Source organism: Lithobates pipiens, unplaced genomic scaffold, assembly GCF_037356315.1.
Source record: "Lithobates pipiens isolate NorthernLeopardFrog02 unplaced genomic scaffold, aLitPip1_a1.2 Scaffold_13, whole genome shotgun sequence".
Classification (NCBI taxonomy): Eukaryota; Metazoa; Chordata; class Amphibia; order Anura; family Ranidae; genus Lithobates; species Lithobates pipiens.
This window is the reverse complement of record NW_027507718.1, coordinates 413,952,350-413,966,599: the sequence shown is the minus strand read 5'-3', so window position 1 is coordinate 413,966,599 and position 14,250 is coordinate 413,952,350.

Sequence of the window (14,250 nt, the reverse complement as noted above, 5' to 3'; positions counted from 1 at the left end):
CCACAGCACCTATATTGTGTGATTATCATGATAATAATGATGATATAGAATGACAGAAAAATGTATCTTTATGCTTCATTCACACAGGGCAGACATGCGTCTGACATGCAGGGCTGTCTTTTACTGGCTTGGGGATGCATAAAGTGTTACATGCATCCCATTTATTCCTACTGAGACACCTAGCCGCTATAATCCAATATGTCATGCGTGTGGATCCCAGAATGCATGCAGGGTTTATTGAAGGACCCGCACCAACATGTCGTATTGGGATAAAGGGGCTGTGTGTCTCAGTAGAAATAAATGGGATAAAACCGTCCCGTTAGCGCCCTTTTTCCGCCAACGCCCGTCCACCCCAGTGTGAAAGCAGCCTTATTTTTTGGCAGTGCCCCACCCGAGACTAGACTCTGGATCCGCCCCTGCTGACACCAGCACCGTGATAGAGCACTGAGACCACACCAGCACCGAGATAGAGAGAGAGCACTGACACCAGCACCGAGATAGAGAGAGAGCACTGATACCACACCAGCACCGAGATAGAGAGCACCGAAACCAGCAACTCGCTGCGGGACCCAAAAATATAACACCGCTCAACCTCTTCAAACAGGAGGGTACAGGAGGGTACGGGCATACAGTACGGTGTGCTTTTTTTGTACAAGGAAGTGAGCCAAAGGTAGAAAAAAGGTCAGTGTGCTAGATTATATAAATCGTTATAGAGTTATGCATATACATGGTCTACTGGTTACATGTGTTGAATTCCTCCGATATCCATGTCTCATTCATTTTTATAAATGTGAGGTAGTCAGCACTGTCATGAGCTAGGCGAGTGCGCTTATCGGTCATCATCCCCCCTGCTGCGCTGAATGTCCTTTCGGACAGGACACTGGACAAGGGGCAAGCCAACAGTTCCATTGCAAATTGGGCAAGCTCTAGCCAGTGGTCAAGCCTGCCCACCCAGTAGTCCAGGGGTTCATCACTTCTCAGAGCGTCCACATCGGCCGTTAACCCAATGTAGTCGGACATCTGTCGGTTTAGGCGTTCCCTGATGCTGGATCCGGATGACACCTGTCGATGGGTCGGCTGAAAGAATGATCTCATATCAGAAGCCACCAACACATCTTCAAACTGCTCTCTTCTTGCAGGTTCTGTTGGATTGGTACCCGCAACTCTTTCTCTGGGAGTGGAAATTCCTCTGCCAGCGCACGCAAAAGCAGAATGCAGCATTTCTCGAAGCAAGGCCTGTAAGTGCTCCATTCTGACAGCCTTCTGTGATGGTGGTAACATTTCCGCCATTTTGTGTTTGTACCGGGGGTCTAAGTACGTTGCCTGGTCCTTGACCTTTATGCTTTTTATACGGGGGTCCCTGTTAAAACACTGGAGCATGAAGGCCCCCATTTGCACTAAGCTGGAAGCGGTGTGGTGGCCTGGCTCCTGCTCATCATCCAGGATAATGTCTCTACACTGAGAAAAGACAGTTGCAGAATCAGTCATCAGTCAATCGATCAGCACTCAGCAGCACACCATAATATACTTTCTATATTTTAAAGAAAGTATATTATAAGTGTATTACAACCCTATATACTGTACGCCTATACCAGTCCTTTTGTGGACCTAATAGTAATAGCTAGTGATTAGACTGACTGTCCCTGCTCCACACAGCATCCTTTCCCTACACTGACAAAAGACAGAATGTAAAATGGCTGCCAGATCAGGTCTATTTATAAGGTAGGGGGTATGTCCATGTGTTGAAATGTCTCAATTGGCTGTCCTGTACCCCATGATGGATGTGTCATGGGTCAAAGTTCTTCAGAATGTAAACGCATATGTCCACCGCGGACAGCGCCAGAAGTCTGCCGGTTTGGCAAATCGTGAACGAGCAAAATTCGCCGGGAACCGACCACCAGGCAAACCGCATGGCCATCTCTATTACCTTTCACTTAAGGACTGTTGTACACAAAAGTAACAATTTACCAATGTTTATATGTAGGATCTTTTTGGCAGAAAAATCCAGAGTGAAAAACACAAGTTATATTCTGTAAAGATCTCACATATACACACACACAGACATGTAAACATGTGTATGTGCATACATGTGTAAAGTTCTTCATCTTCTACCTGGGAGTGTTGCAATTTGTGCATATACGCTTGTAAACACATATGTATACACACATGTAGTATGTATGTAAATTGCTTCAGTCAAGCATAAACTTTTTTTTGTTTTTGTCTGACCGTTAGAGCAACTTTGTGCATTGTCCTATAGACAACAATGCGCTTTAGTTCAGATCTGTAAAACAAAAAAATCATACGTCCACACATTTTTTGCTGTGTACAAGAGACCTTATTGTCATTTCTCTCTTCCTTTTCTCTACATCACATCATTACTCTCCTTTGCTTCCCTGCTCAGTATCACTTTTATTCTATGCCTCCTCTCTCCATAGGCTCCATTGACAACTCTATCTCCTCTCTCCATAGTGTCCCTAATATTTTCGACCTCCCCTCTAATTCTCTCCTCCTCCACTCCTCCTCACAGTAGCCCTTATTTCATCTCTGTCCTCTCTCCATTGTCACTTATTGTCTCATCTTGCCCTCTACTTTCCCTCATACTCTCCTCGCCTCTTCATAGTGACATTCCTTTCCCACACCACACCTCCCCTTCACAGTAGCACTCATCTCTCCCTATGTACTCTCCATTGTGTCACTTTTTCCCTCCTCCTGCCCTCTTAATACCTTCCCTTATCTCCTCCACCTCTCCACTCGATAGCATTACTCATCCCTTCCCTGTCCATAAAGCCATGTTTCTCCTCCACCTCTCTCTATATTAGTACTCTTCTCACTCATCCTCCTCTCTTTTACTTAGTGTTTTTCCTCTCTTCAGCTTCCCCTGTCAAGAATTACATTATTTTCCTCCTTTTCCACAGTAGTACTATTCTCTTCTCCTGTCCATAGTAATGTTATCTTGTCTACCTTCCCTCTCAGTAGCATCACTCACCTTCTCCTCCTCTCCTTTCCATAATGTTGTTCCTCCCTTATCTTTAACATCATTTCTCTCTTATTCAGGCTCTGATATTTTGACAATGTTTTTTTCTGAGTCTAGGTTAATTTGTAAAATGGCATGAAGGTTATTTATGCAATTCTGTGATACTGTAATGTGCCAACTGCATTATCCATTCTTAAAGGTACATACTAGTATCCTAAAAAAAAAAAATCACTATTAAGAAACTTTTGTTAAAAGTCTGGCTAACTTCTAGAGATTTAAATCAGAAAGGTCGAAGGACATAAAGGAGCAGAGTGTTCTGGGCCCTATAATTGTGTTGTGTCAGATGGCCTACATTATTCTAGCCATCAGTTTGAAGATACCAAATTATTATAAAGCAGTCATGTCCATGGGGCAGTTGCTCCGGGTCCTTGTTCATTACCTCTCTAGCTGCGTTATTGTTGGTGGTGGAGGGAATTCATTTCCAGGACTTAGCACAGCAAAACATGAAAATTTGTGAAATGGGCAGGGAAGTGATGCATTAGAATGGCCTAAGCTAATGAGATGTGTGGAGTACATGCTGTGGTACCAGTTACAGCTTGAAGTAATCCTGACAGGTTAAAATAATACAGATGAATGGTCCTGCAATAGGAGATTTTTTCACCTTGCCTGCTGAGGACTTATATGGTGTCCACCCACTCTTCATCTCTTCGCTCTTGATCTATAGTCAGCAACCCATTTGATTTATATGCCACACACAGAGAGGTGGATTTAGATCAATAGTTAGAATATGATTGTAACTAAGTTATCAATCACATCTGTTTCCACCATGTAATGTCATTATCTGATAATTCAAAATATGATGGTATTCATGATAAAAGTATCTCAATTCTGCTTATCGACAATAAAAAATGTGAAGTTTGATCAATTCCAATCTAAATGAAGTCTAAATTGATCAGAAGAGAAGTTATGGCTATTTGATTGTTTGTGGATTTGATCATTTGTATCAAACCACATGTCAATTAGATAATACAATGGTGTGGCCACCATTACAAGATAGAGGAAAGGTAGAATACATGTGCTGCTGGGTAATGACAAAAGATCTTCTATTGCAGGGGACATTTATCTGCATTTGTTTATCCCCTCAGGCTTGCTTTAAAATGGTTGTAAGGGCTCATGGTTTTTAACGTCATGCATTGCATGAATAAAGGTAAAATATTTACCTGAGCTCCATCTCGATCCAGTAATGAACACAAAAGCATAAGTTCTCTTGGGTCTCTTCCTCCTCATTGGTTGAGACAGCCAGTGAGCCAATGAGGAGAGAGTGGGGGCGGGTCCAAGCCACGCTCCATTTGTGAATGGACACACAGAGCAGTGGCTCAGGGGCCCCTATAGCATGCTGCTTGTGGGCACTCAGTAGGAGGGAGGAGGGAGGAGGGAGGAGCCAGAAGCTCCAGCAGTAAACCCGAGAAGAGGAGGATTGGGGCTGATCAGTGCAAAACGACTGCACAGAGAAGGTAAGTACAACATGTTTGTTTAACCCCTTGCCGCCTAGCGTACGCAGATGTGCGCACTCGGCTTTCAGGGGTTATACCGGGATGATGCCCACAGCGTTCCATCGGGAGCAAACCGCCGCTTCCTAATTGTAAACACAGAAGAGACGTCATGATGTCACTTCCCGTTTACTCGGCTGCCAATGGCGCCGGTTTAAAAAAAATATACAGTATTTAGAATCGCAGAAAACAGCGATCTGAATACTTTGAAGTGCAAAGGAGGGATTTTAAAAGAGTACCTGTCACCAGAGGCGTATCTAGGGTATGGCAGCCATGGCAAGTGCCATGGGCACCATGGGGGGGTGGCAAAAAAGCTGCCCCCCGCGCACAAAAAAAGTCCTACCCGTTCTCTTGCAGCCGCCTCCCACACAATCTAGTCCCCGGCGCCACGGCCGGCCTTCTGGAGCACAGCGCTGGCACGGCACTTCATTAGCAAGTAAGGAGGGAAACAATAGGCGCCCCTATGGCGGCCAATGAGTTGGCTCTGGCCAGAGTGGCCGCCCGTAGCCATAGAGTACTTGACGGAGGCGGGGCCTAAAGCTCCGCCTACCCTCCTCTGTGCAACTGCTGTCTGCTTCATCATCTCTTCTCGGGGGACTCCCGGGTCTGTGTGACGTACTGTGACGCCAGTGAGGACTCTGAAGGGGAACCTGGAGGCTGGAGACCAGGAAAAGAGAGAGACACTAGAGAGAAGAAAATGATTGGAACAACCCCAGGCAGAAGCAGCAGCAGGTTTTAGTACAGTACTTGTCACCACAATCTTAATCATCATGTGCATGCAGCATCTGTACAGTGTATCAGTAACCAGTGCCAACTGCAAAGCAAGCAATCAAATATAGTGCTCAAACAATTTGGATGAAATAAATATGCTTAGTCATTGATATCATAAAGTGTAATAAAGTGATTTGTGCAAGTAGTACCTGCTGTTGCACAAATCACTTTATTACACTTCATTTATCAATGGCTAAGCATATTTATGTAATCCACTTTACCGTCCTTTTAGTAGCGCTATTCACCCACTAGCAGGGCAATTTTAACCCCCCACTAACGGCCAAAAAGGGGTTAAATCTGCCCTCAAAACGCCACTGCGGCATCGCTTTGCTGGCGGTATGGCGGTAAAGCACTCAGGCTTTCACACTGGGTTTGCAGCTGAGGCTTTTTTCAAGCGCTATGCAGGCGCTATTTTTAGCGCTGTAGCCAGGGCAGGACTTAGGGTGGTGGGGGCCCCTGGGCTTGAGTCACTTTCGGGCCCTACCTTCTATACATTACCGTATTTATTGGTGTATAACACATGCTGGCATATAACACGCACCCCAAGTTTAGGAGGGAATTTTAAGGAAAAAACTTTAAGGAGGGAAGTTTAAGGAAAAAACTTACATTTAAATGCCCATCAATGCAGCCTTATCAGTGTCCATCTGCAACCTTGCCCATCCATCTGCAGCCTTGTCCAGTGTCATTGCAGCCTTGTCAGTGTAATTTGCAGGCTTGTCATTGCAGTCTTGAAGTTTAAAAATGGCGCTGCCGAGATACAGAGTCCTGTGTATCTCGGCGGCTCTCGGGCCCTCTCGCAGTCCCGAGCGGAGCCGAGAGTAGTCAAGTGTATTTGGCTCGGCTCACAGTCACGCCCAGTCCCAATGTTATGTCCATCATAGGGCGGGACTGGGCATAACCGTGAGCGGAGCTGAGCTGGGTACACTTGGTGGGGCCCCCTATTGGGTGGGTCCCATGGGCTTGAGCCCAGTCAAGCCCAATGGTAAGTCCTGCCCTGGCTGTAGCGCCTGAAAAGCGCCTCAGTGTGAAAGGGGTCTTAAAGTCATCATGTGAGATTCTGCATGTCTGCCAAGCAGACAGGGCCGGTGCTGCCACTAGGCAAACTAGGCAGCCTAGGGCACCCGGTCACTGGTGATCCTACTCCCTCTCTACCTCTGTAGTGTCAAAGGCGCTGGCGCAGCATTTTTGGGTGCTGATGTTATTGCATTTATGGGTGCTGGTGTTACTGCAATTTCAATTAGTTAATTGGAAGATTAAAGAGTCTGACTTGTAGTTTTGTTAGCTGTTTTTTTTTTGTTAAGGTTATCTGAAAGATGGGTTTCAAATGTTTTGACAGGGGTGCAGTTTCAGTTCTTGCCATAGGCGTCATTTTCACTAGATACGCCTCTGCCTGTCACCACCTATTACTGTCAAAAGAGATGTTTACATTCCTCGTGACAGCAATAAAAGTGATCAAAATGTAAAAAAAAAATATATTAATTTTAAAATAAATAAGAATGTTTTTTTTTTTAAACCGCCCCCGTCGCTGCGAGCTCGTTCAGCAAAGAAAACGTATGGAAGTCGTGTCCGCATATGTAAACAGTGTTCAAATCACACATGTGAGGTATCTCTGCAATCATCAGAGCGAGAGCAATAATTCTAGCACTAGACCTCCTCTGTAACTCTAACCTGGTAACCAGAAAAAAAATGTAAAGCGTTGCCTATGGAGATTTTTAGGTCCCCTAGTTTGTCATCATTCCACGAGTGCGTGCAATTATAAAGCGTGACATGTTTGATATCTATTTACTCTGCGTAACATCATCTTTCACATTATAAAAAAAATTGGGCAAACTTTACTGGTTAATTTTTTTTAATTCATGAAAGTGTCCCTTTTCACATAAAGTTGTGTTTAAAACACTGCTGCACAAATACCGTGTGACATAAAATATTGCAACAATCACCATTTTATTCTCTAGATTCTCTGCTAAAAAAATATATATAATGTTTGGGTGTTCTAAGTAATTTTCTAGCAAAAAATACGGATTTTAACTTAAACACCAAATGTCAAAAATAGGCTTAGTCATGAAAGGGTTAAAAAAAAAGAAAAAAAATCACACTACCCATAAAGCCTAATTCACATTGATGGTAAAAAGGATCCTCCTTTTTTCATTTGAGTACCCACCTCTAAATAATACTCTGCATATATTTGGACTAAGTTATATTATTGAATAAAATAAGTAGGTATGTAAGTGAAGTTGCAGATAACAATAAAATTCAGCGCAGTTAATAAACTGAAAACACATTGATAATTGGCAGCTGAACACTACAAGGATAACTCAAATGAATCTCGATAGTAAACAGATCAAAAAAACAATGCAGCGCCACATATAATCTCACCTCAAATATTCAACCTAAAAATGTCACTCAGCATTTTTCCATTTCCTGGAACACAGACCTCCAACGATCAAACAATGTATATGATATGCTCCACTGGACATGTGTGAAAGAAATAAAAGATGATCTAGTGCTCCCCGTATTGACTGTTTATTGTAAAAAAGGATTAAAAATCACTTACATAAAAGGCACTTGAGCCAAGTACAAACGTAATGCCATGTAAAAACATCATTCAAACTACAAAGATGGGCGCAGGTGACGTCATACATAACTCCTCCCCCTGTATGCATTACATCCATGGGCAGGACTTCTTCAGGGGGGTGAAGTTACTCAATTGGCTGATCAGCATCCAGTGATATGTGAAACAACTGATTGAAAAGGGATGGTAACTGGAATGAGGTTTATCAATACAGTCAGTGATTAACAAACATAAACATTTATATGATTTTGGAGGGAATTACTAATTAGGTCTGTGAATATAATCTAATAACTAGTTTGTTTATGAGCCCTTTCACATGCACATGCAGTAGTGAGCATACATGTTTTTAGGCATTTTTAATACCGTTTTTTTCTGCTGGTAAAACTGCAATAAGAATATGAAAAATAGCAAGTGTTAGTTTCAAAAGCCAAGAAATTGTTTCCCTGAAAATGTAACTAATGAAAACTTAATAAGGCTATCACTCCTAAAACATATTACAGTGTGTATTTATTATTAACTCACTATATTGTGTTAAGTTAAAACAAATCCCTATCCATAAAACATGTAATTAACCCCTATTTGCAACTCAGTCTACACCTTAATCTGACTTACCATGAATTAAAGTAAAAATATAAAAGATTGCGCTGTCTCATAAATACAGAAAGAACTCTTATCAAAAAAGTTATAGCAAACACAGTGTAACAACTAGTAATTAATGAAAAGTTCTATAAGCAAGTGTCCATGTGTATCAGAAATTGTTCCATTGGTATTCCACCAACTAAATGTGCTATCCACCGTTCTCAGTAATAATAAAGTATATCAATTTAGTTGAAAATAAAATTGGCCTCTTACCAGATCTCGAAAATCTCTAGTTTATAAGAGATCATCTGCCGCATGAGGTAAGAAAATGGCAGGTCCTGACCATATTCTCTGTGTGTTTCCCGACCTCCAAGATGAATGAATCCAACAGTTCCTGGCTCAGTGTCCCCACACCACACTCTCCGGACTCTGACTCCACACAGTGTGTACTCCGCAGCGTCCCAGCACACCTTGCCTCACTCAGGGTGATCTCTGTGTGTGTGCACGATAAGTGAATACAGAAACAAGGCTCATCGCATAATACGTAAAAGGAGGGGGTTTTATTCATGAGAAAATATGCACTTACAGCAAAGATAAAAGTATTGAGCAATAGAGAGAGGATGATCCACCATGGAGTTCACCAACCATCCTGGATGCTCATCATGTCATAGCTCCCATCTCCTTCCAAGGCATTTCCCTTTAACAGGCTACGTTGGGGAATGGAGCCACCCCATAAACCATGCGCCCAGGCCCCTAATCTAAATGCAGGGCGCCAGGTGCATGGATTTCAATGGTGCTTTATTCTTTTTTGAAGCACATGATTGGAGCTGGGGGCTCTAATTGGCTTCAAAAAAGGGTAGGCTCGGTGCACAGAGCACTGCGCTCTAAACCCACCCAGTTGTGTGACATTAGCAAATTAATATTCGCTAGTGTCTTCCTGCTTATCCTCCCGGCCAATCGGGAAGTGTATCTTAGGACTCGCGGCCAACTGGGGCTCAGGACCCACTTCTTGTTCGGCTGGGAGGAGAAGCAATGGCCGGCCCTTCCCTCAACAAGCTGCAGCAGGTGGAGGGATGGAGGAGCAGCTTCCAGGAGCCTTACCCCCATTCCAGCACCACCTCCTAAGGTAAGGACATGGATGACAGCCTTCCTGTCCAACCCATCCGGGCAGGGGGGGTTAGTACGAGTAAGGGGACCAGGGGAAGTGCTTCCAGGAGCCCGCATCACCTCTGACCAAGGTCACCATGCAATTGCCACCTACCCGTCTGTCTCCTGTGGGGGGGGGGGGCAGTGGTGGTTATGCGAATGAGGGGGGCAGGTTTGTTTGCTGCCCCTCCCAAAAAATATTGAGCACCAGCCACCACTGCAGATATGTGATCCTGTGTCAGCCATGAGTGGCTGCAGGGGAATGGAGAGAGCACCTGGTAAGGGCTGTAAAAGCTGGTAATATTGTGTCACATACCTGTTGGAGGTCAACTTGACAAGAGGACTTCCCAAAAACCTATTGCACTGTTTCCCCTGGAGTTGATGGCAAGGTATAATGGGGCACAGAGTAGCATGGGTGTCTTTAGGAGATCCTGGGGGAATCTGTTGCAGGGGCAGAACTGAAGACTAGCAGCTGTAACAGGAGCGGAGCGGGCTGAAGAAGGATAAGTATGTACATCTTTTTTCACACAGGTTAGCTAACAACTATGGAAACTAATTGTGTAAAAAATCTGTAAATACTTACTGGTGGCTGCAGGAGAGAGGAGGGAACACTGTCGGGCACTTTCTCCATTCCTCTGCACCCGCTGCTGGCTGACACATGATCACATGAAAAAGGTAAGTATATACATCTTTTTTTTACACAGGTTAGTTAGTATAGGTGTTGGTTTGGTTAGGAGGGGGATATTTTTAAGGCTAGTTAGACTTTTTCTGGAACTCTGCTTTAACCATAACTGTGAAACCTAACCCTTAGGCCATCATAAAGTGTACTTGGAGACCAAATGATCTCTTTCTGTGTCTCTATTAAGGGGATTTTCCCCTCTCTGTTTGTCCTGATAACCATAGTCATTGGCTCAGAAAGAGATGGGAAATCCTAAATTTTAATTTTGCACTGGAATACAAAGTGAGAAATAAATATTCAGTTGCGGTCACCTGTTCCAGCAACAAAAGCAAAAATTGTTGCTTTTTTACTCCCCCTTTTATTTCGATAACATGTAGTTAAGATAAATTCCCCCATACTGTGGGAACAGACCAAATAAACTGATATGAAATGTAATCATTTCTTACTCTATTTAAAGGTGTGACCACAGATTCACCTTATCTTTAATTTAACGTAGTTCATAACTCTAATTTAGATATATAAAGATGAAAATATATTATAAGAACAAAATAATAACAATAGTAATACTAAAAAAAAACTTTTTTTTTTTGCACTGAAATTTGCAATAGTCGAAATTTGGTCAACAGAAAATCAACTCTGAAACTTTTGCATCTAGAACTAAGAATTTGGTTTTGATTTGAATGCCTTTACAGTATAGGATGCTTTACTTTTATCTCCGCAACAACTCAATTTGATTGAAAAATAATATTTATTATCTGCAAGGATCCAACTGTGCAGCAAACTGAGCATACCATAAAGAGTTTTCTCCAGGTTCCCCATAACATGCTCCATAAAAATATTTTTAAAGACGTTTATTTGCTATAGTTTGAATTTGTATGTAGATTGTCTGCAAACCACTTTGCTCAGGCATGGAACAATCATTTCAATTTTCCCCTCATGTTTTTAGAATGATGTAAGGGAATAGAAGCTTATGAATTGCAAAGCTGGGGAAAGCATAGTGCATAACATTCTATGAATTTCATTGAAATAATTCCGCAGAACCCTCTTGTAACAAAAGGTACCTGCATGTATTACATCAGAAATTCTACATATAAAGTTTTTTTTTTTCCTTATTTTAGAATGGTCATGTAAATCATTTCCTCCTTGCCACTGGACCAACTATTCACCCAGACCGGCTGTATTACAGTGTATAAGCTGTATAGCCAAATATTATACAGTCATTTATACCAAAGTGCATGCAGCTGTTTTAGAATAGTTGGTCATCATCTGTGCAGTGTATTAAAACGATGACTTTTAAGAGTAGGTCTTGGAGACCAAGATTACCGTATGATCATACTGATTACAGTTGGCTGTAAGGCACTAAGAAGGCCCCCATCAAACCAGTGTGAAGCACAGCAGTGCCTTTTTAAATCAGAATCAGCGTGTGTCACTTCTATTAGAAATATAAAACACGTTTTTTTCCTCATTAAACAATAGTACCTGGAGCCATGGTAAATCATTTACGTTTGCTTCGGGGCCAACGATGTATCCAGCAGAACTATTGGGTTACAGCTCATTTACAGATTGAAATTATAAAAAAAAAAAAGTCAAACTACATAGAACTATTAAATAAATTTCCTTTATTATAACTATGTAAAACAAATTAGAGCCTTCTCTGAGATAACTGAGCAACCAGAGACACATGGCTATCATCAATGCAGTGTTTCTATGGATTAGGGCTTGGGGACCAAACAGACTGTTTATTTTAACTTTGTGTCAGAATATTAGCACTTGCCTGACTCACCTCTCTACTTTGCTTTTCTTATGTGGTGCGTTCTGCCACTTACGTCTGTAAGAGAATGCCCATTTACTCACTATGCTCAGATAAAGGGGCACAACCCTTTAACTCCTTTTTTTGCCCAACCCCTTTGGTTCTTGGACTCACCCAGAGGAGATAAGTTTCTCTGCTTCCCTCTGTAAGCAGTTCAGAGATGCCACATCTAATCAAGCAGAGGTAGCTGGGCAAGTGATATACAGCCAGGTGAAAGGCCCTATGCTGTCAGAACAGCAATGGGCAGTCAGGCAGTAGTCCAGTAGCACACTTCTCTGGAAGCTGAAGCTACTGTGAGGAGCACATAACCAATTGCTTCCAGAGTTCTCTAGTTGCAGTAGGGTGGCCCACCTGTGTCCTCTGTTACCAAAGCTACCCTGGACTTCACTTCCAGGGATGTTGTTTAAAGGTCCAACGATAAGGGGTACAGGCAGCCCTCCTTAACTGGCCCCAACCCCTATTGGTTCAGCAGGGGGCCTGGGTTTGGCTTGGATCCAGGATGAATCCCACACAAGTAAGTACAGGCACAGTGCTCACTGGCTCTCTACACCCCTTTAATGACAGCCTTCCCCACTGGCCACTGGAGCTTGGCTTGCTTTTGTTATGCGTGAATGGAATGTTTTAATTTGTCAGTAGTGCTGTCCATGAGGCTTACACTGACCAAACCCCTGGCCTTATACCTAGCTGCTAACAATGTCTCAATGAGCAGCTGGGACTAGCAGAAATTAGCTGCTCTTGCCAGGGATGTAAATTGGATGCATTTTGCGAGTAGATTTTGAGGACTGGCTAGGAAGGGCTTCCTGGGAGTGTGGGGGGGGGGTGTCCACCGCTGGCAGGCGGGTTGTACAGGAGTCCTTGTCCCAGCGCTTGTGGAGGGGAAAAGAGGAGAGCAGGATCATCAGAGTGCAAGGAACATCACTAGACGATTTCATTTTAATAACAGAGTGTTCCCTGCACTTTCTGTCACACACAGCCCTGCCCCTTGGACTTTGATAGACAGATCACCTGTCCAATCCAGGAATGAGTGATGTGTATCAAAGTTCACCAGCCAGGGGGTGGGGCTGTTTGTGATGCTGAGCTGCAGGAACACACAGCTATTGAAATGAAAGTTGTTTCAGCGGTGTTCCTTAGTGCTCTAGTCATCCGGCTGCCAATCCTCTTCCTCTCCTCTGTTCCCCTGCATGGTGGACACAGGTAGGCTCACTGAGTGCGAATGTAAGCAGGCGAGTGGAATTTTTGAGGGCTGCTCTTACTATGGGAACACTCGAGCAGGCTCACTCCAGAGCCATGCTCTGTTTGTCCATTCACACACAGAGCACAGCTTGGGCCCACCTGCCTCCTCATTGGCTCGCTAGCTGTGATTGACAGTGACAGAAGCCAATGGCTCCCACTGCTGTGTGAGCCAATGAGCAGAGAGCTTCAATAGGCTTTCAATTAAAAAAAACTCTTTGCTCCGGGGCAGGGTTGTGTGACGGAGCCTATCGGGACTTAGGAAGGAGCGATCAGACGCATTGTCTTGGTTTTAATGCTGCACAATGGAACTTTGTTCATTTTGATCGAGGGAAGGGGGAGTAAGGAGTATATAGCTATACAAACCATTTACATCTCTAACTAAACCTAAAGAGGGGAGAGGAGGAGAGGATATCAATCAGTTATTGGAACAAATTGTAGTATACACCAACTGGGGAAGGCACTGTTAGACCTATTACAAGTCTTTAATTGAGGTGAGTGCAGTGGTGAACTGTTGGTGGGGATGGGGAACGCTACATATGCATGTATTTACCCGCACAGGGTGAAAGTTTAAAGAAGATCCACAGTTTTAAAGAGCAATGTGTGAAGATTGATGAACTGCTTTATTATCACATATGAACTAAATTTAGAAAATCATTAGATGAACTTTATGTTGGAAAATTATTTTGATTTATTAATGGATGGGTTCAATATTTTAATTGTCTTTGATGTTTCACATATGAATTTGTTTGGACAAGTGCAACCAACAGGCATTATTTTAATGAGCAGAGAGAGACTCAGGAGATCCACTGCTCTCATGTACATCGCTGAATCGAAATGGGGCTCAGATATAAGGGAGGCTGGAGGGGAGCTGCACCCAGAAGGTTTTTTACCTTACTGCATAGAATGCAGTAAGGTAAAAAAAACTTGAGCCTTTAG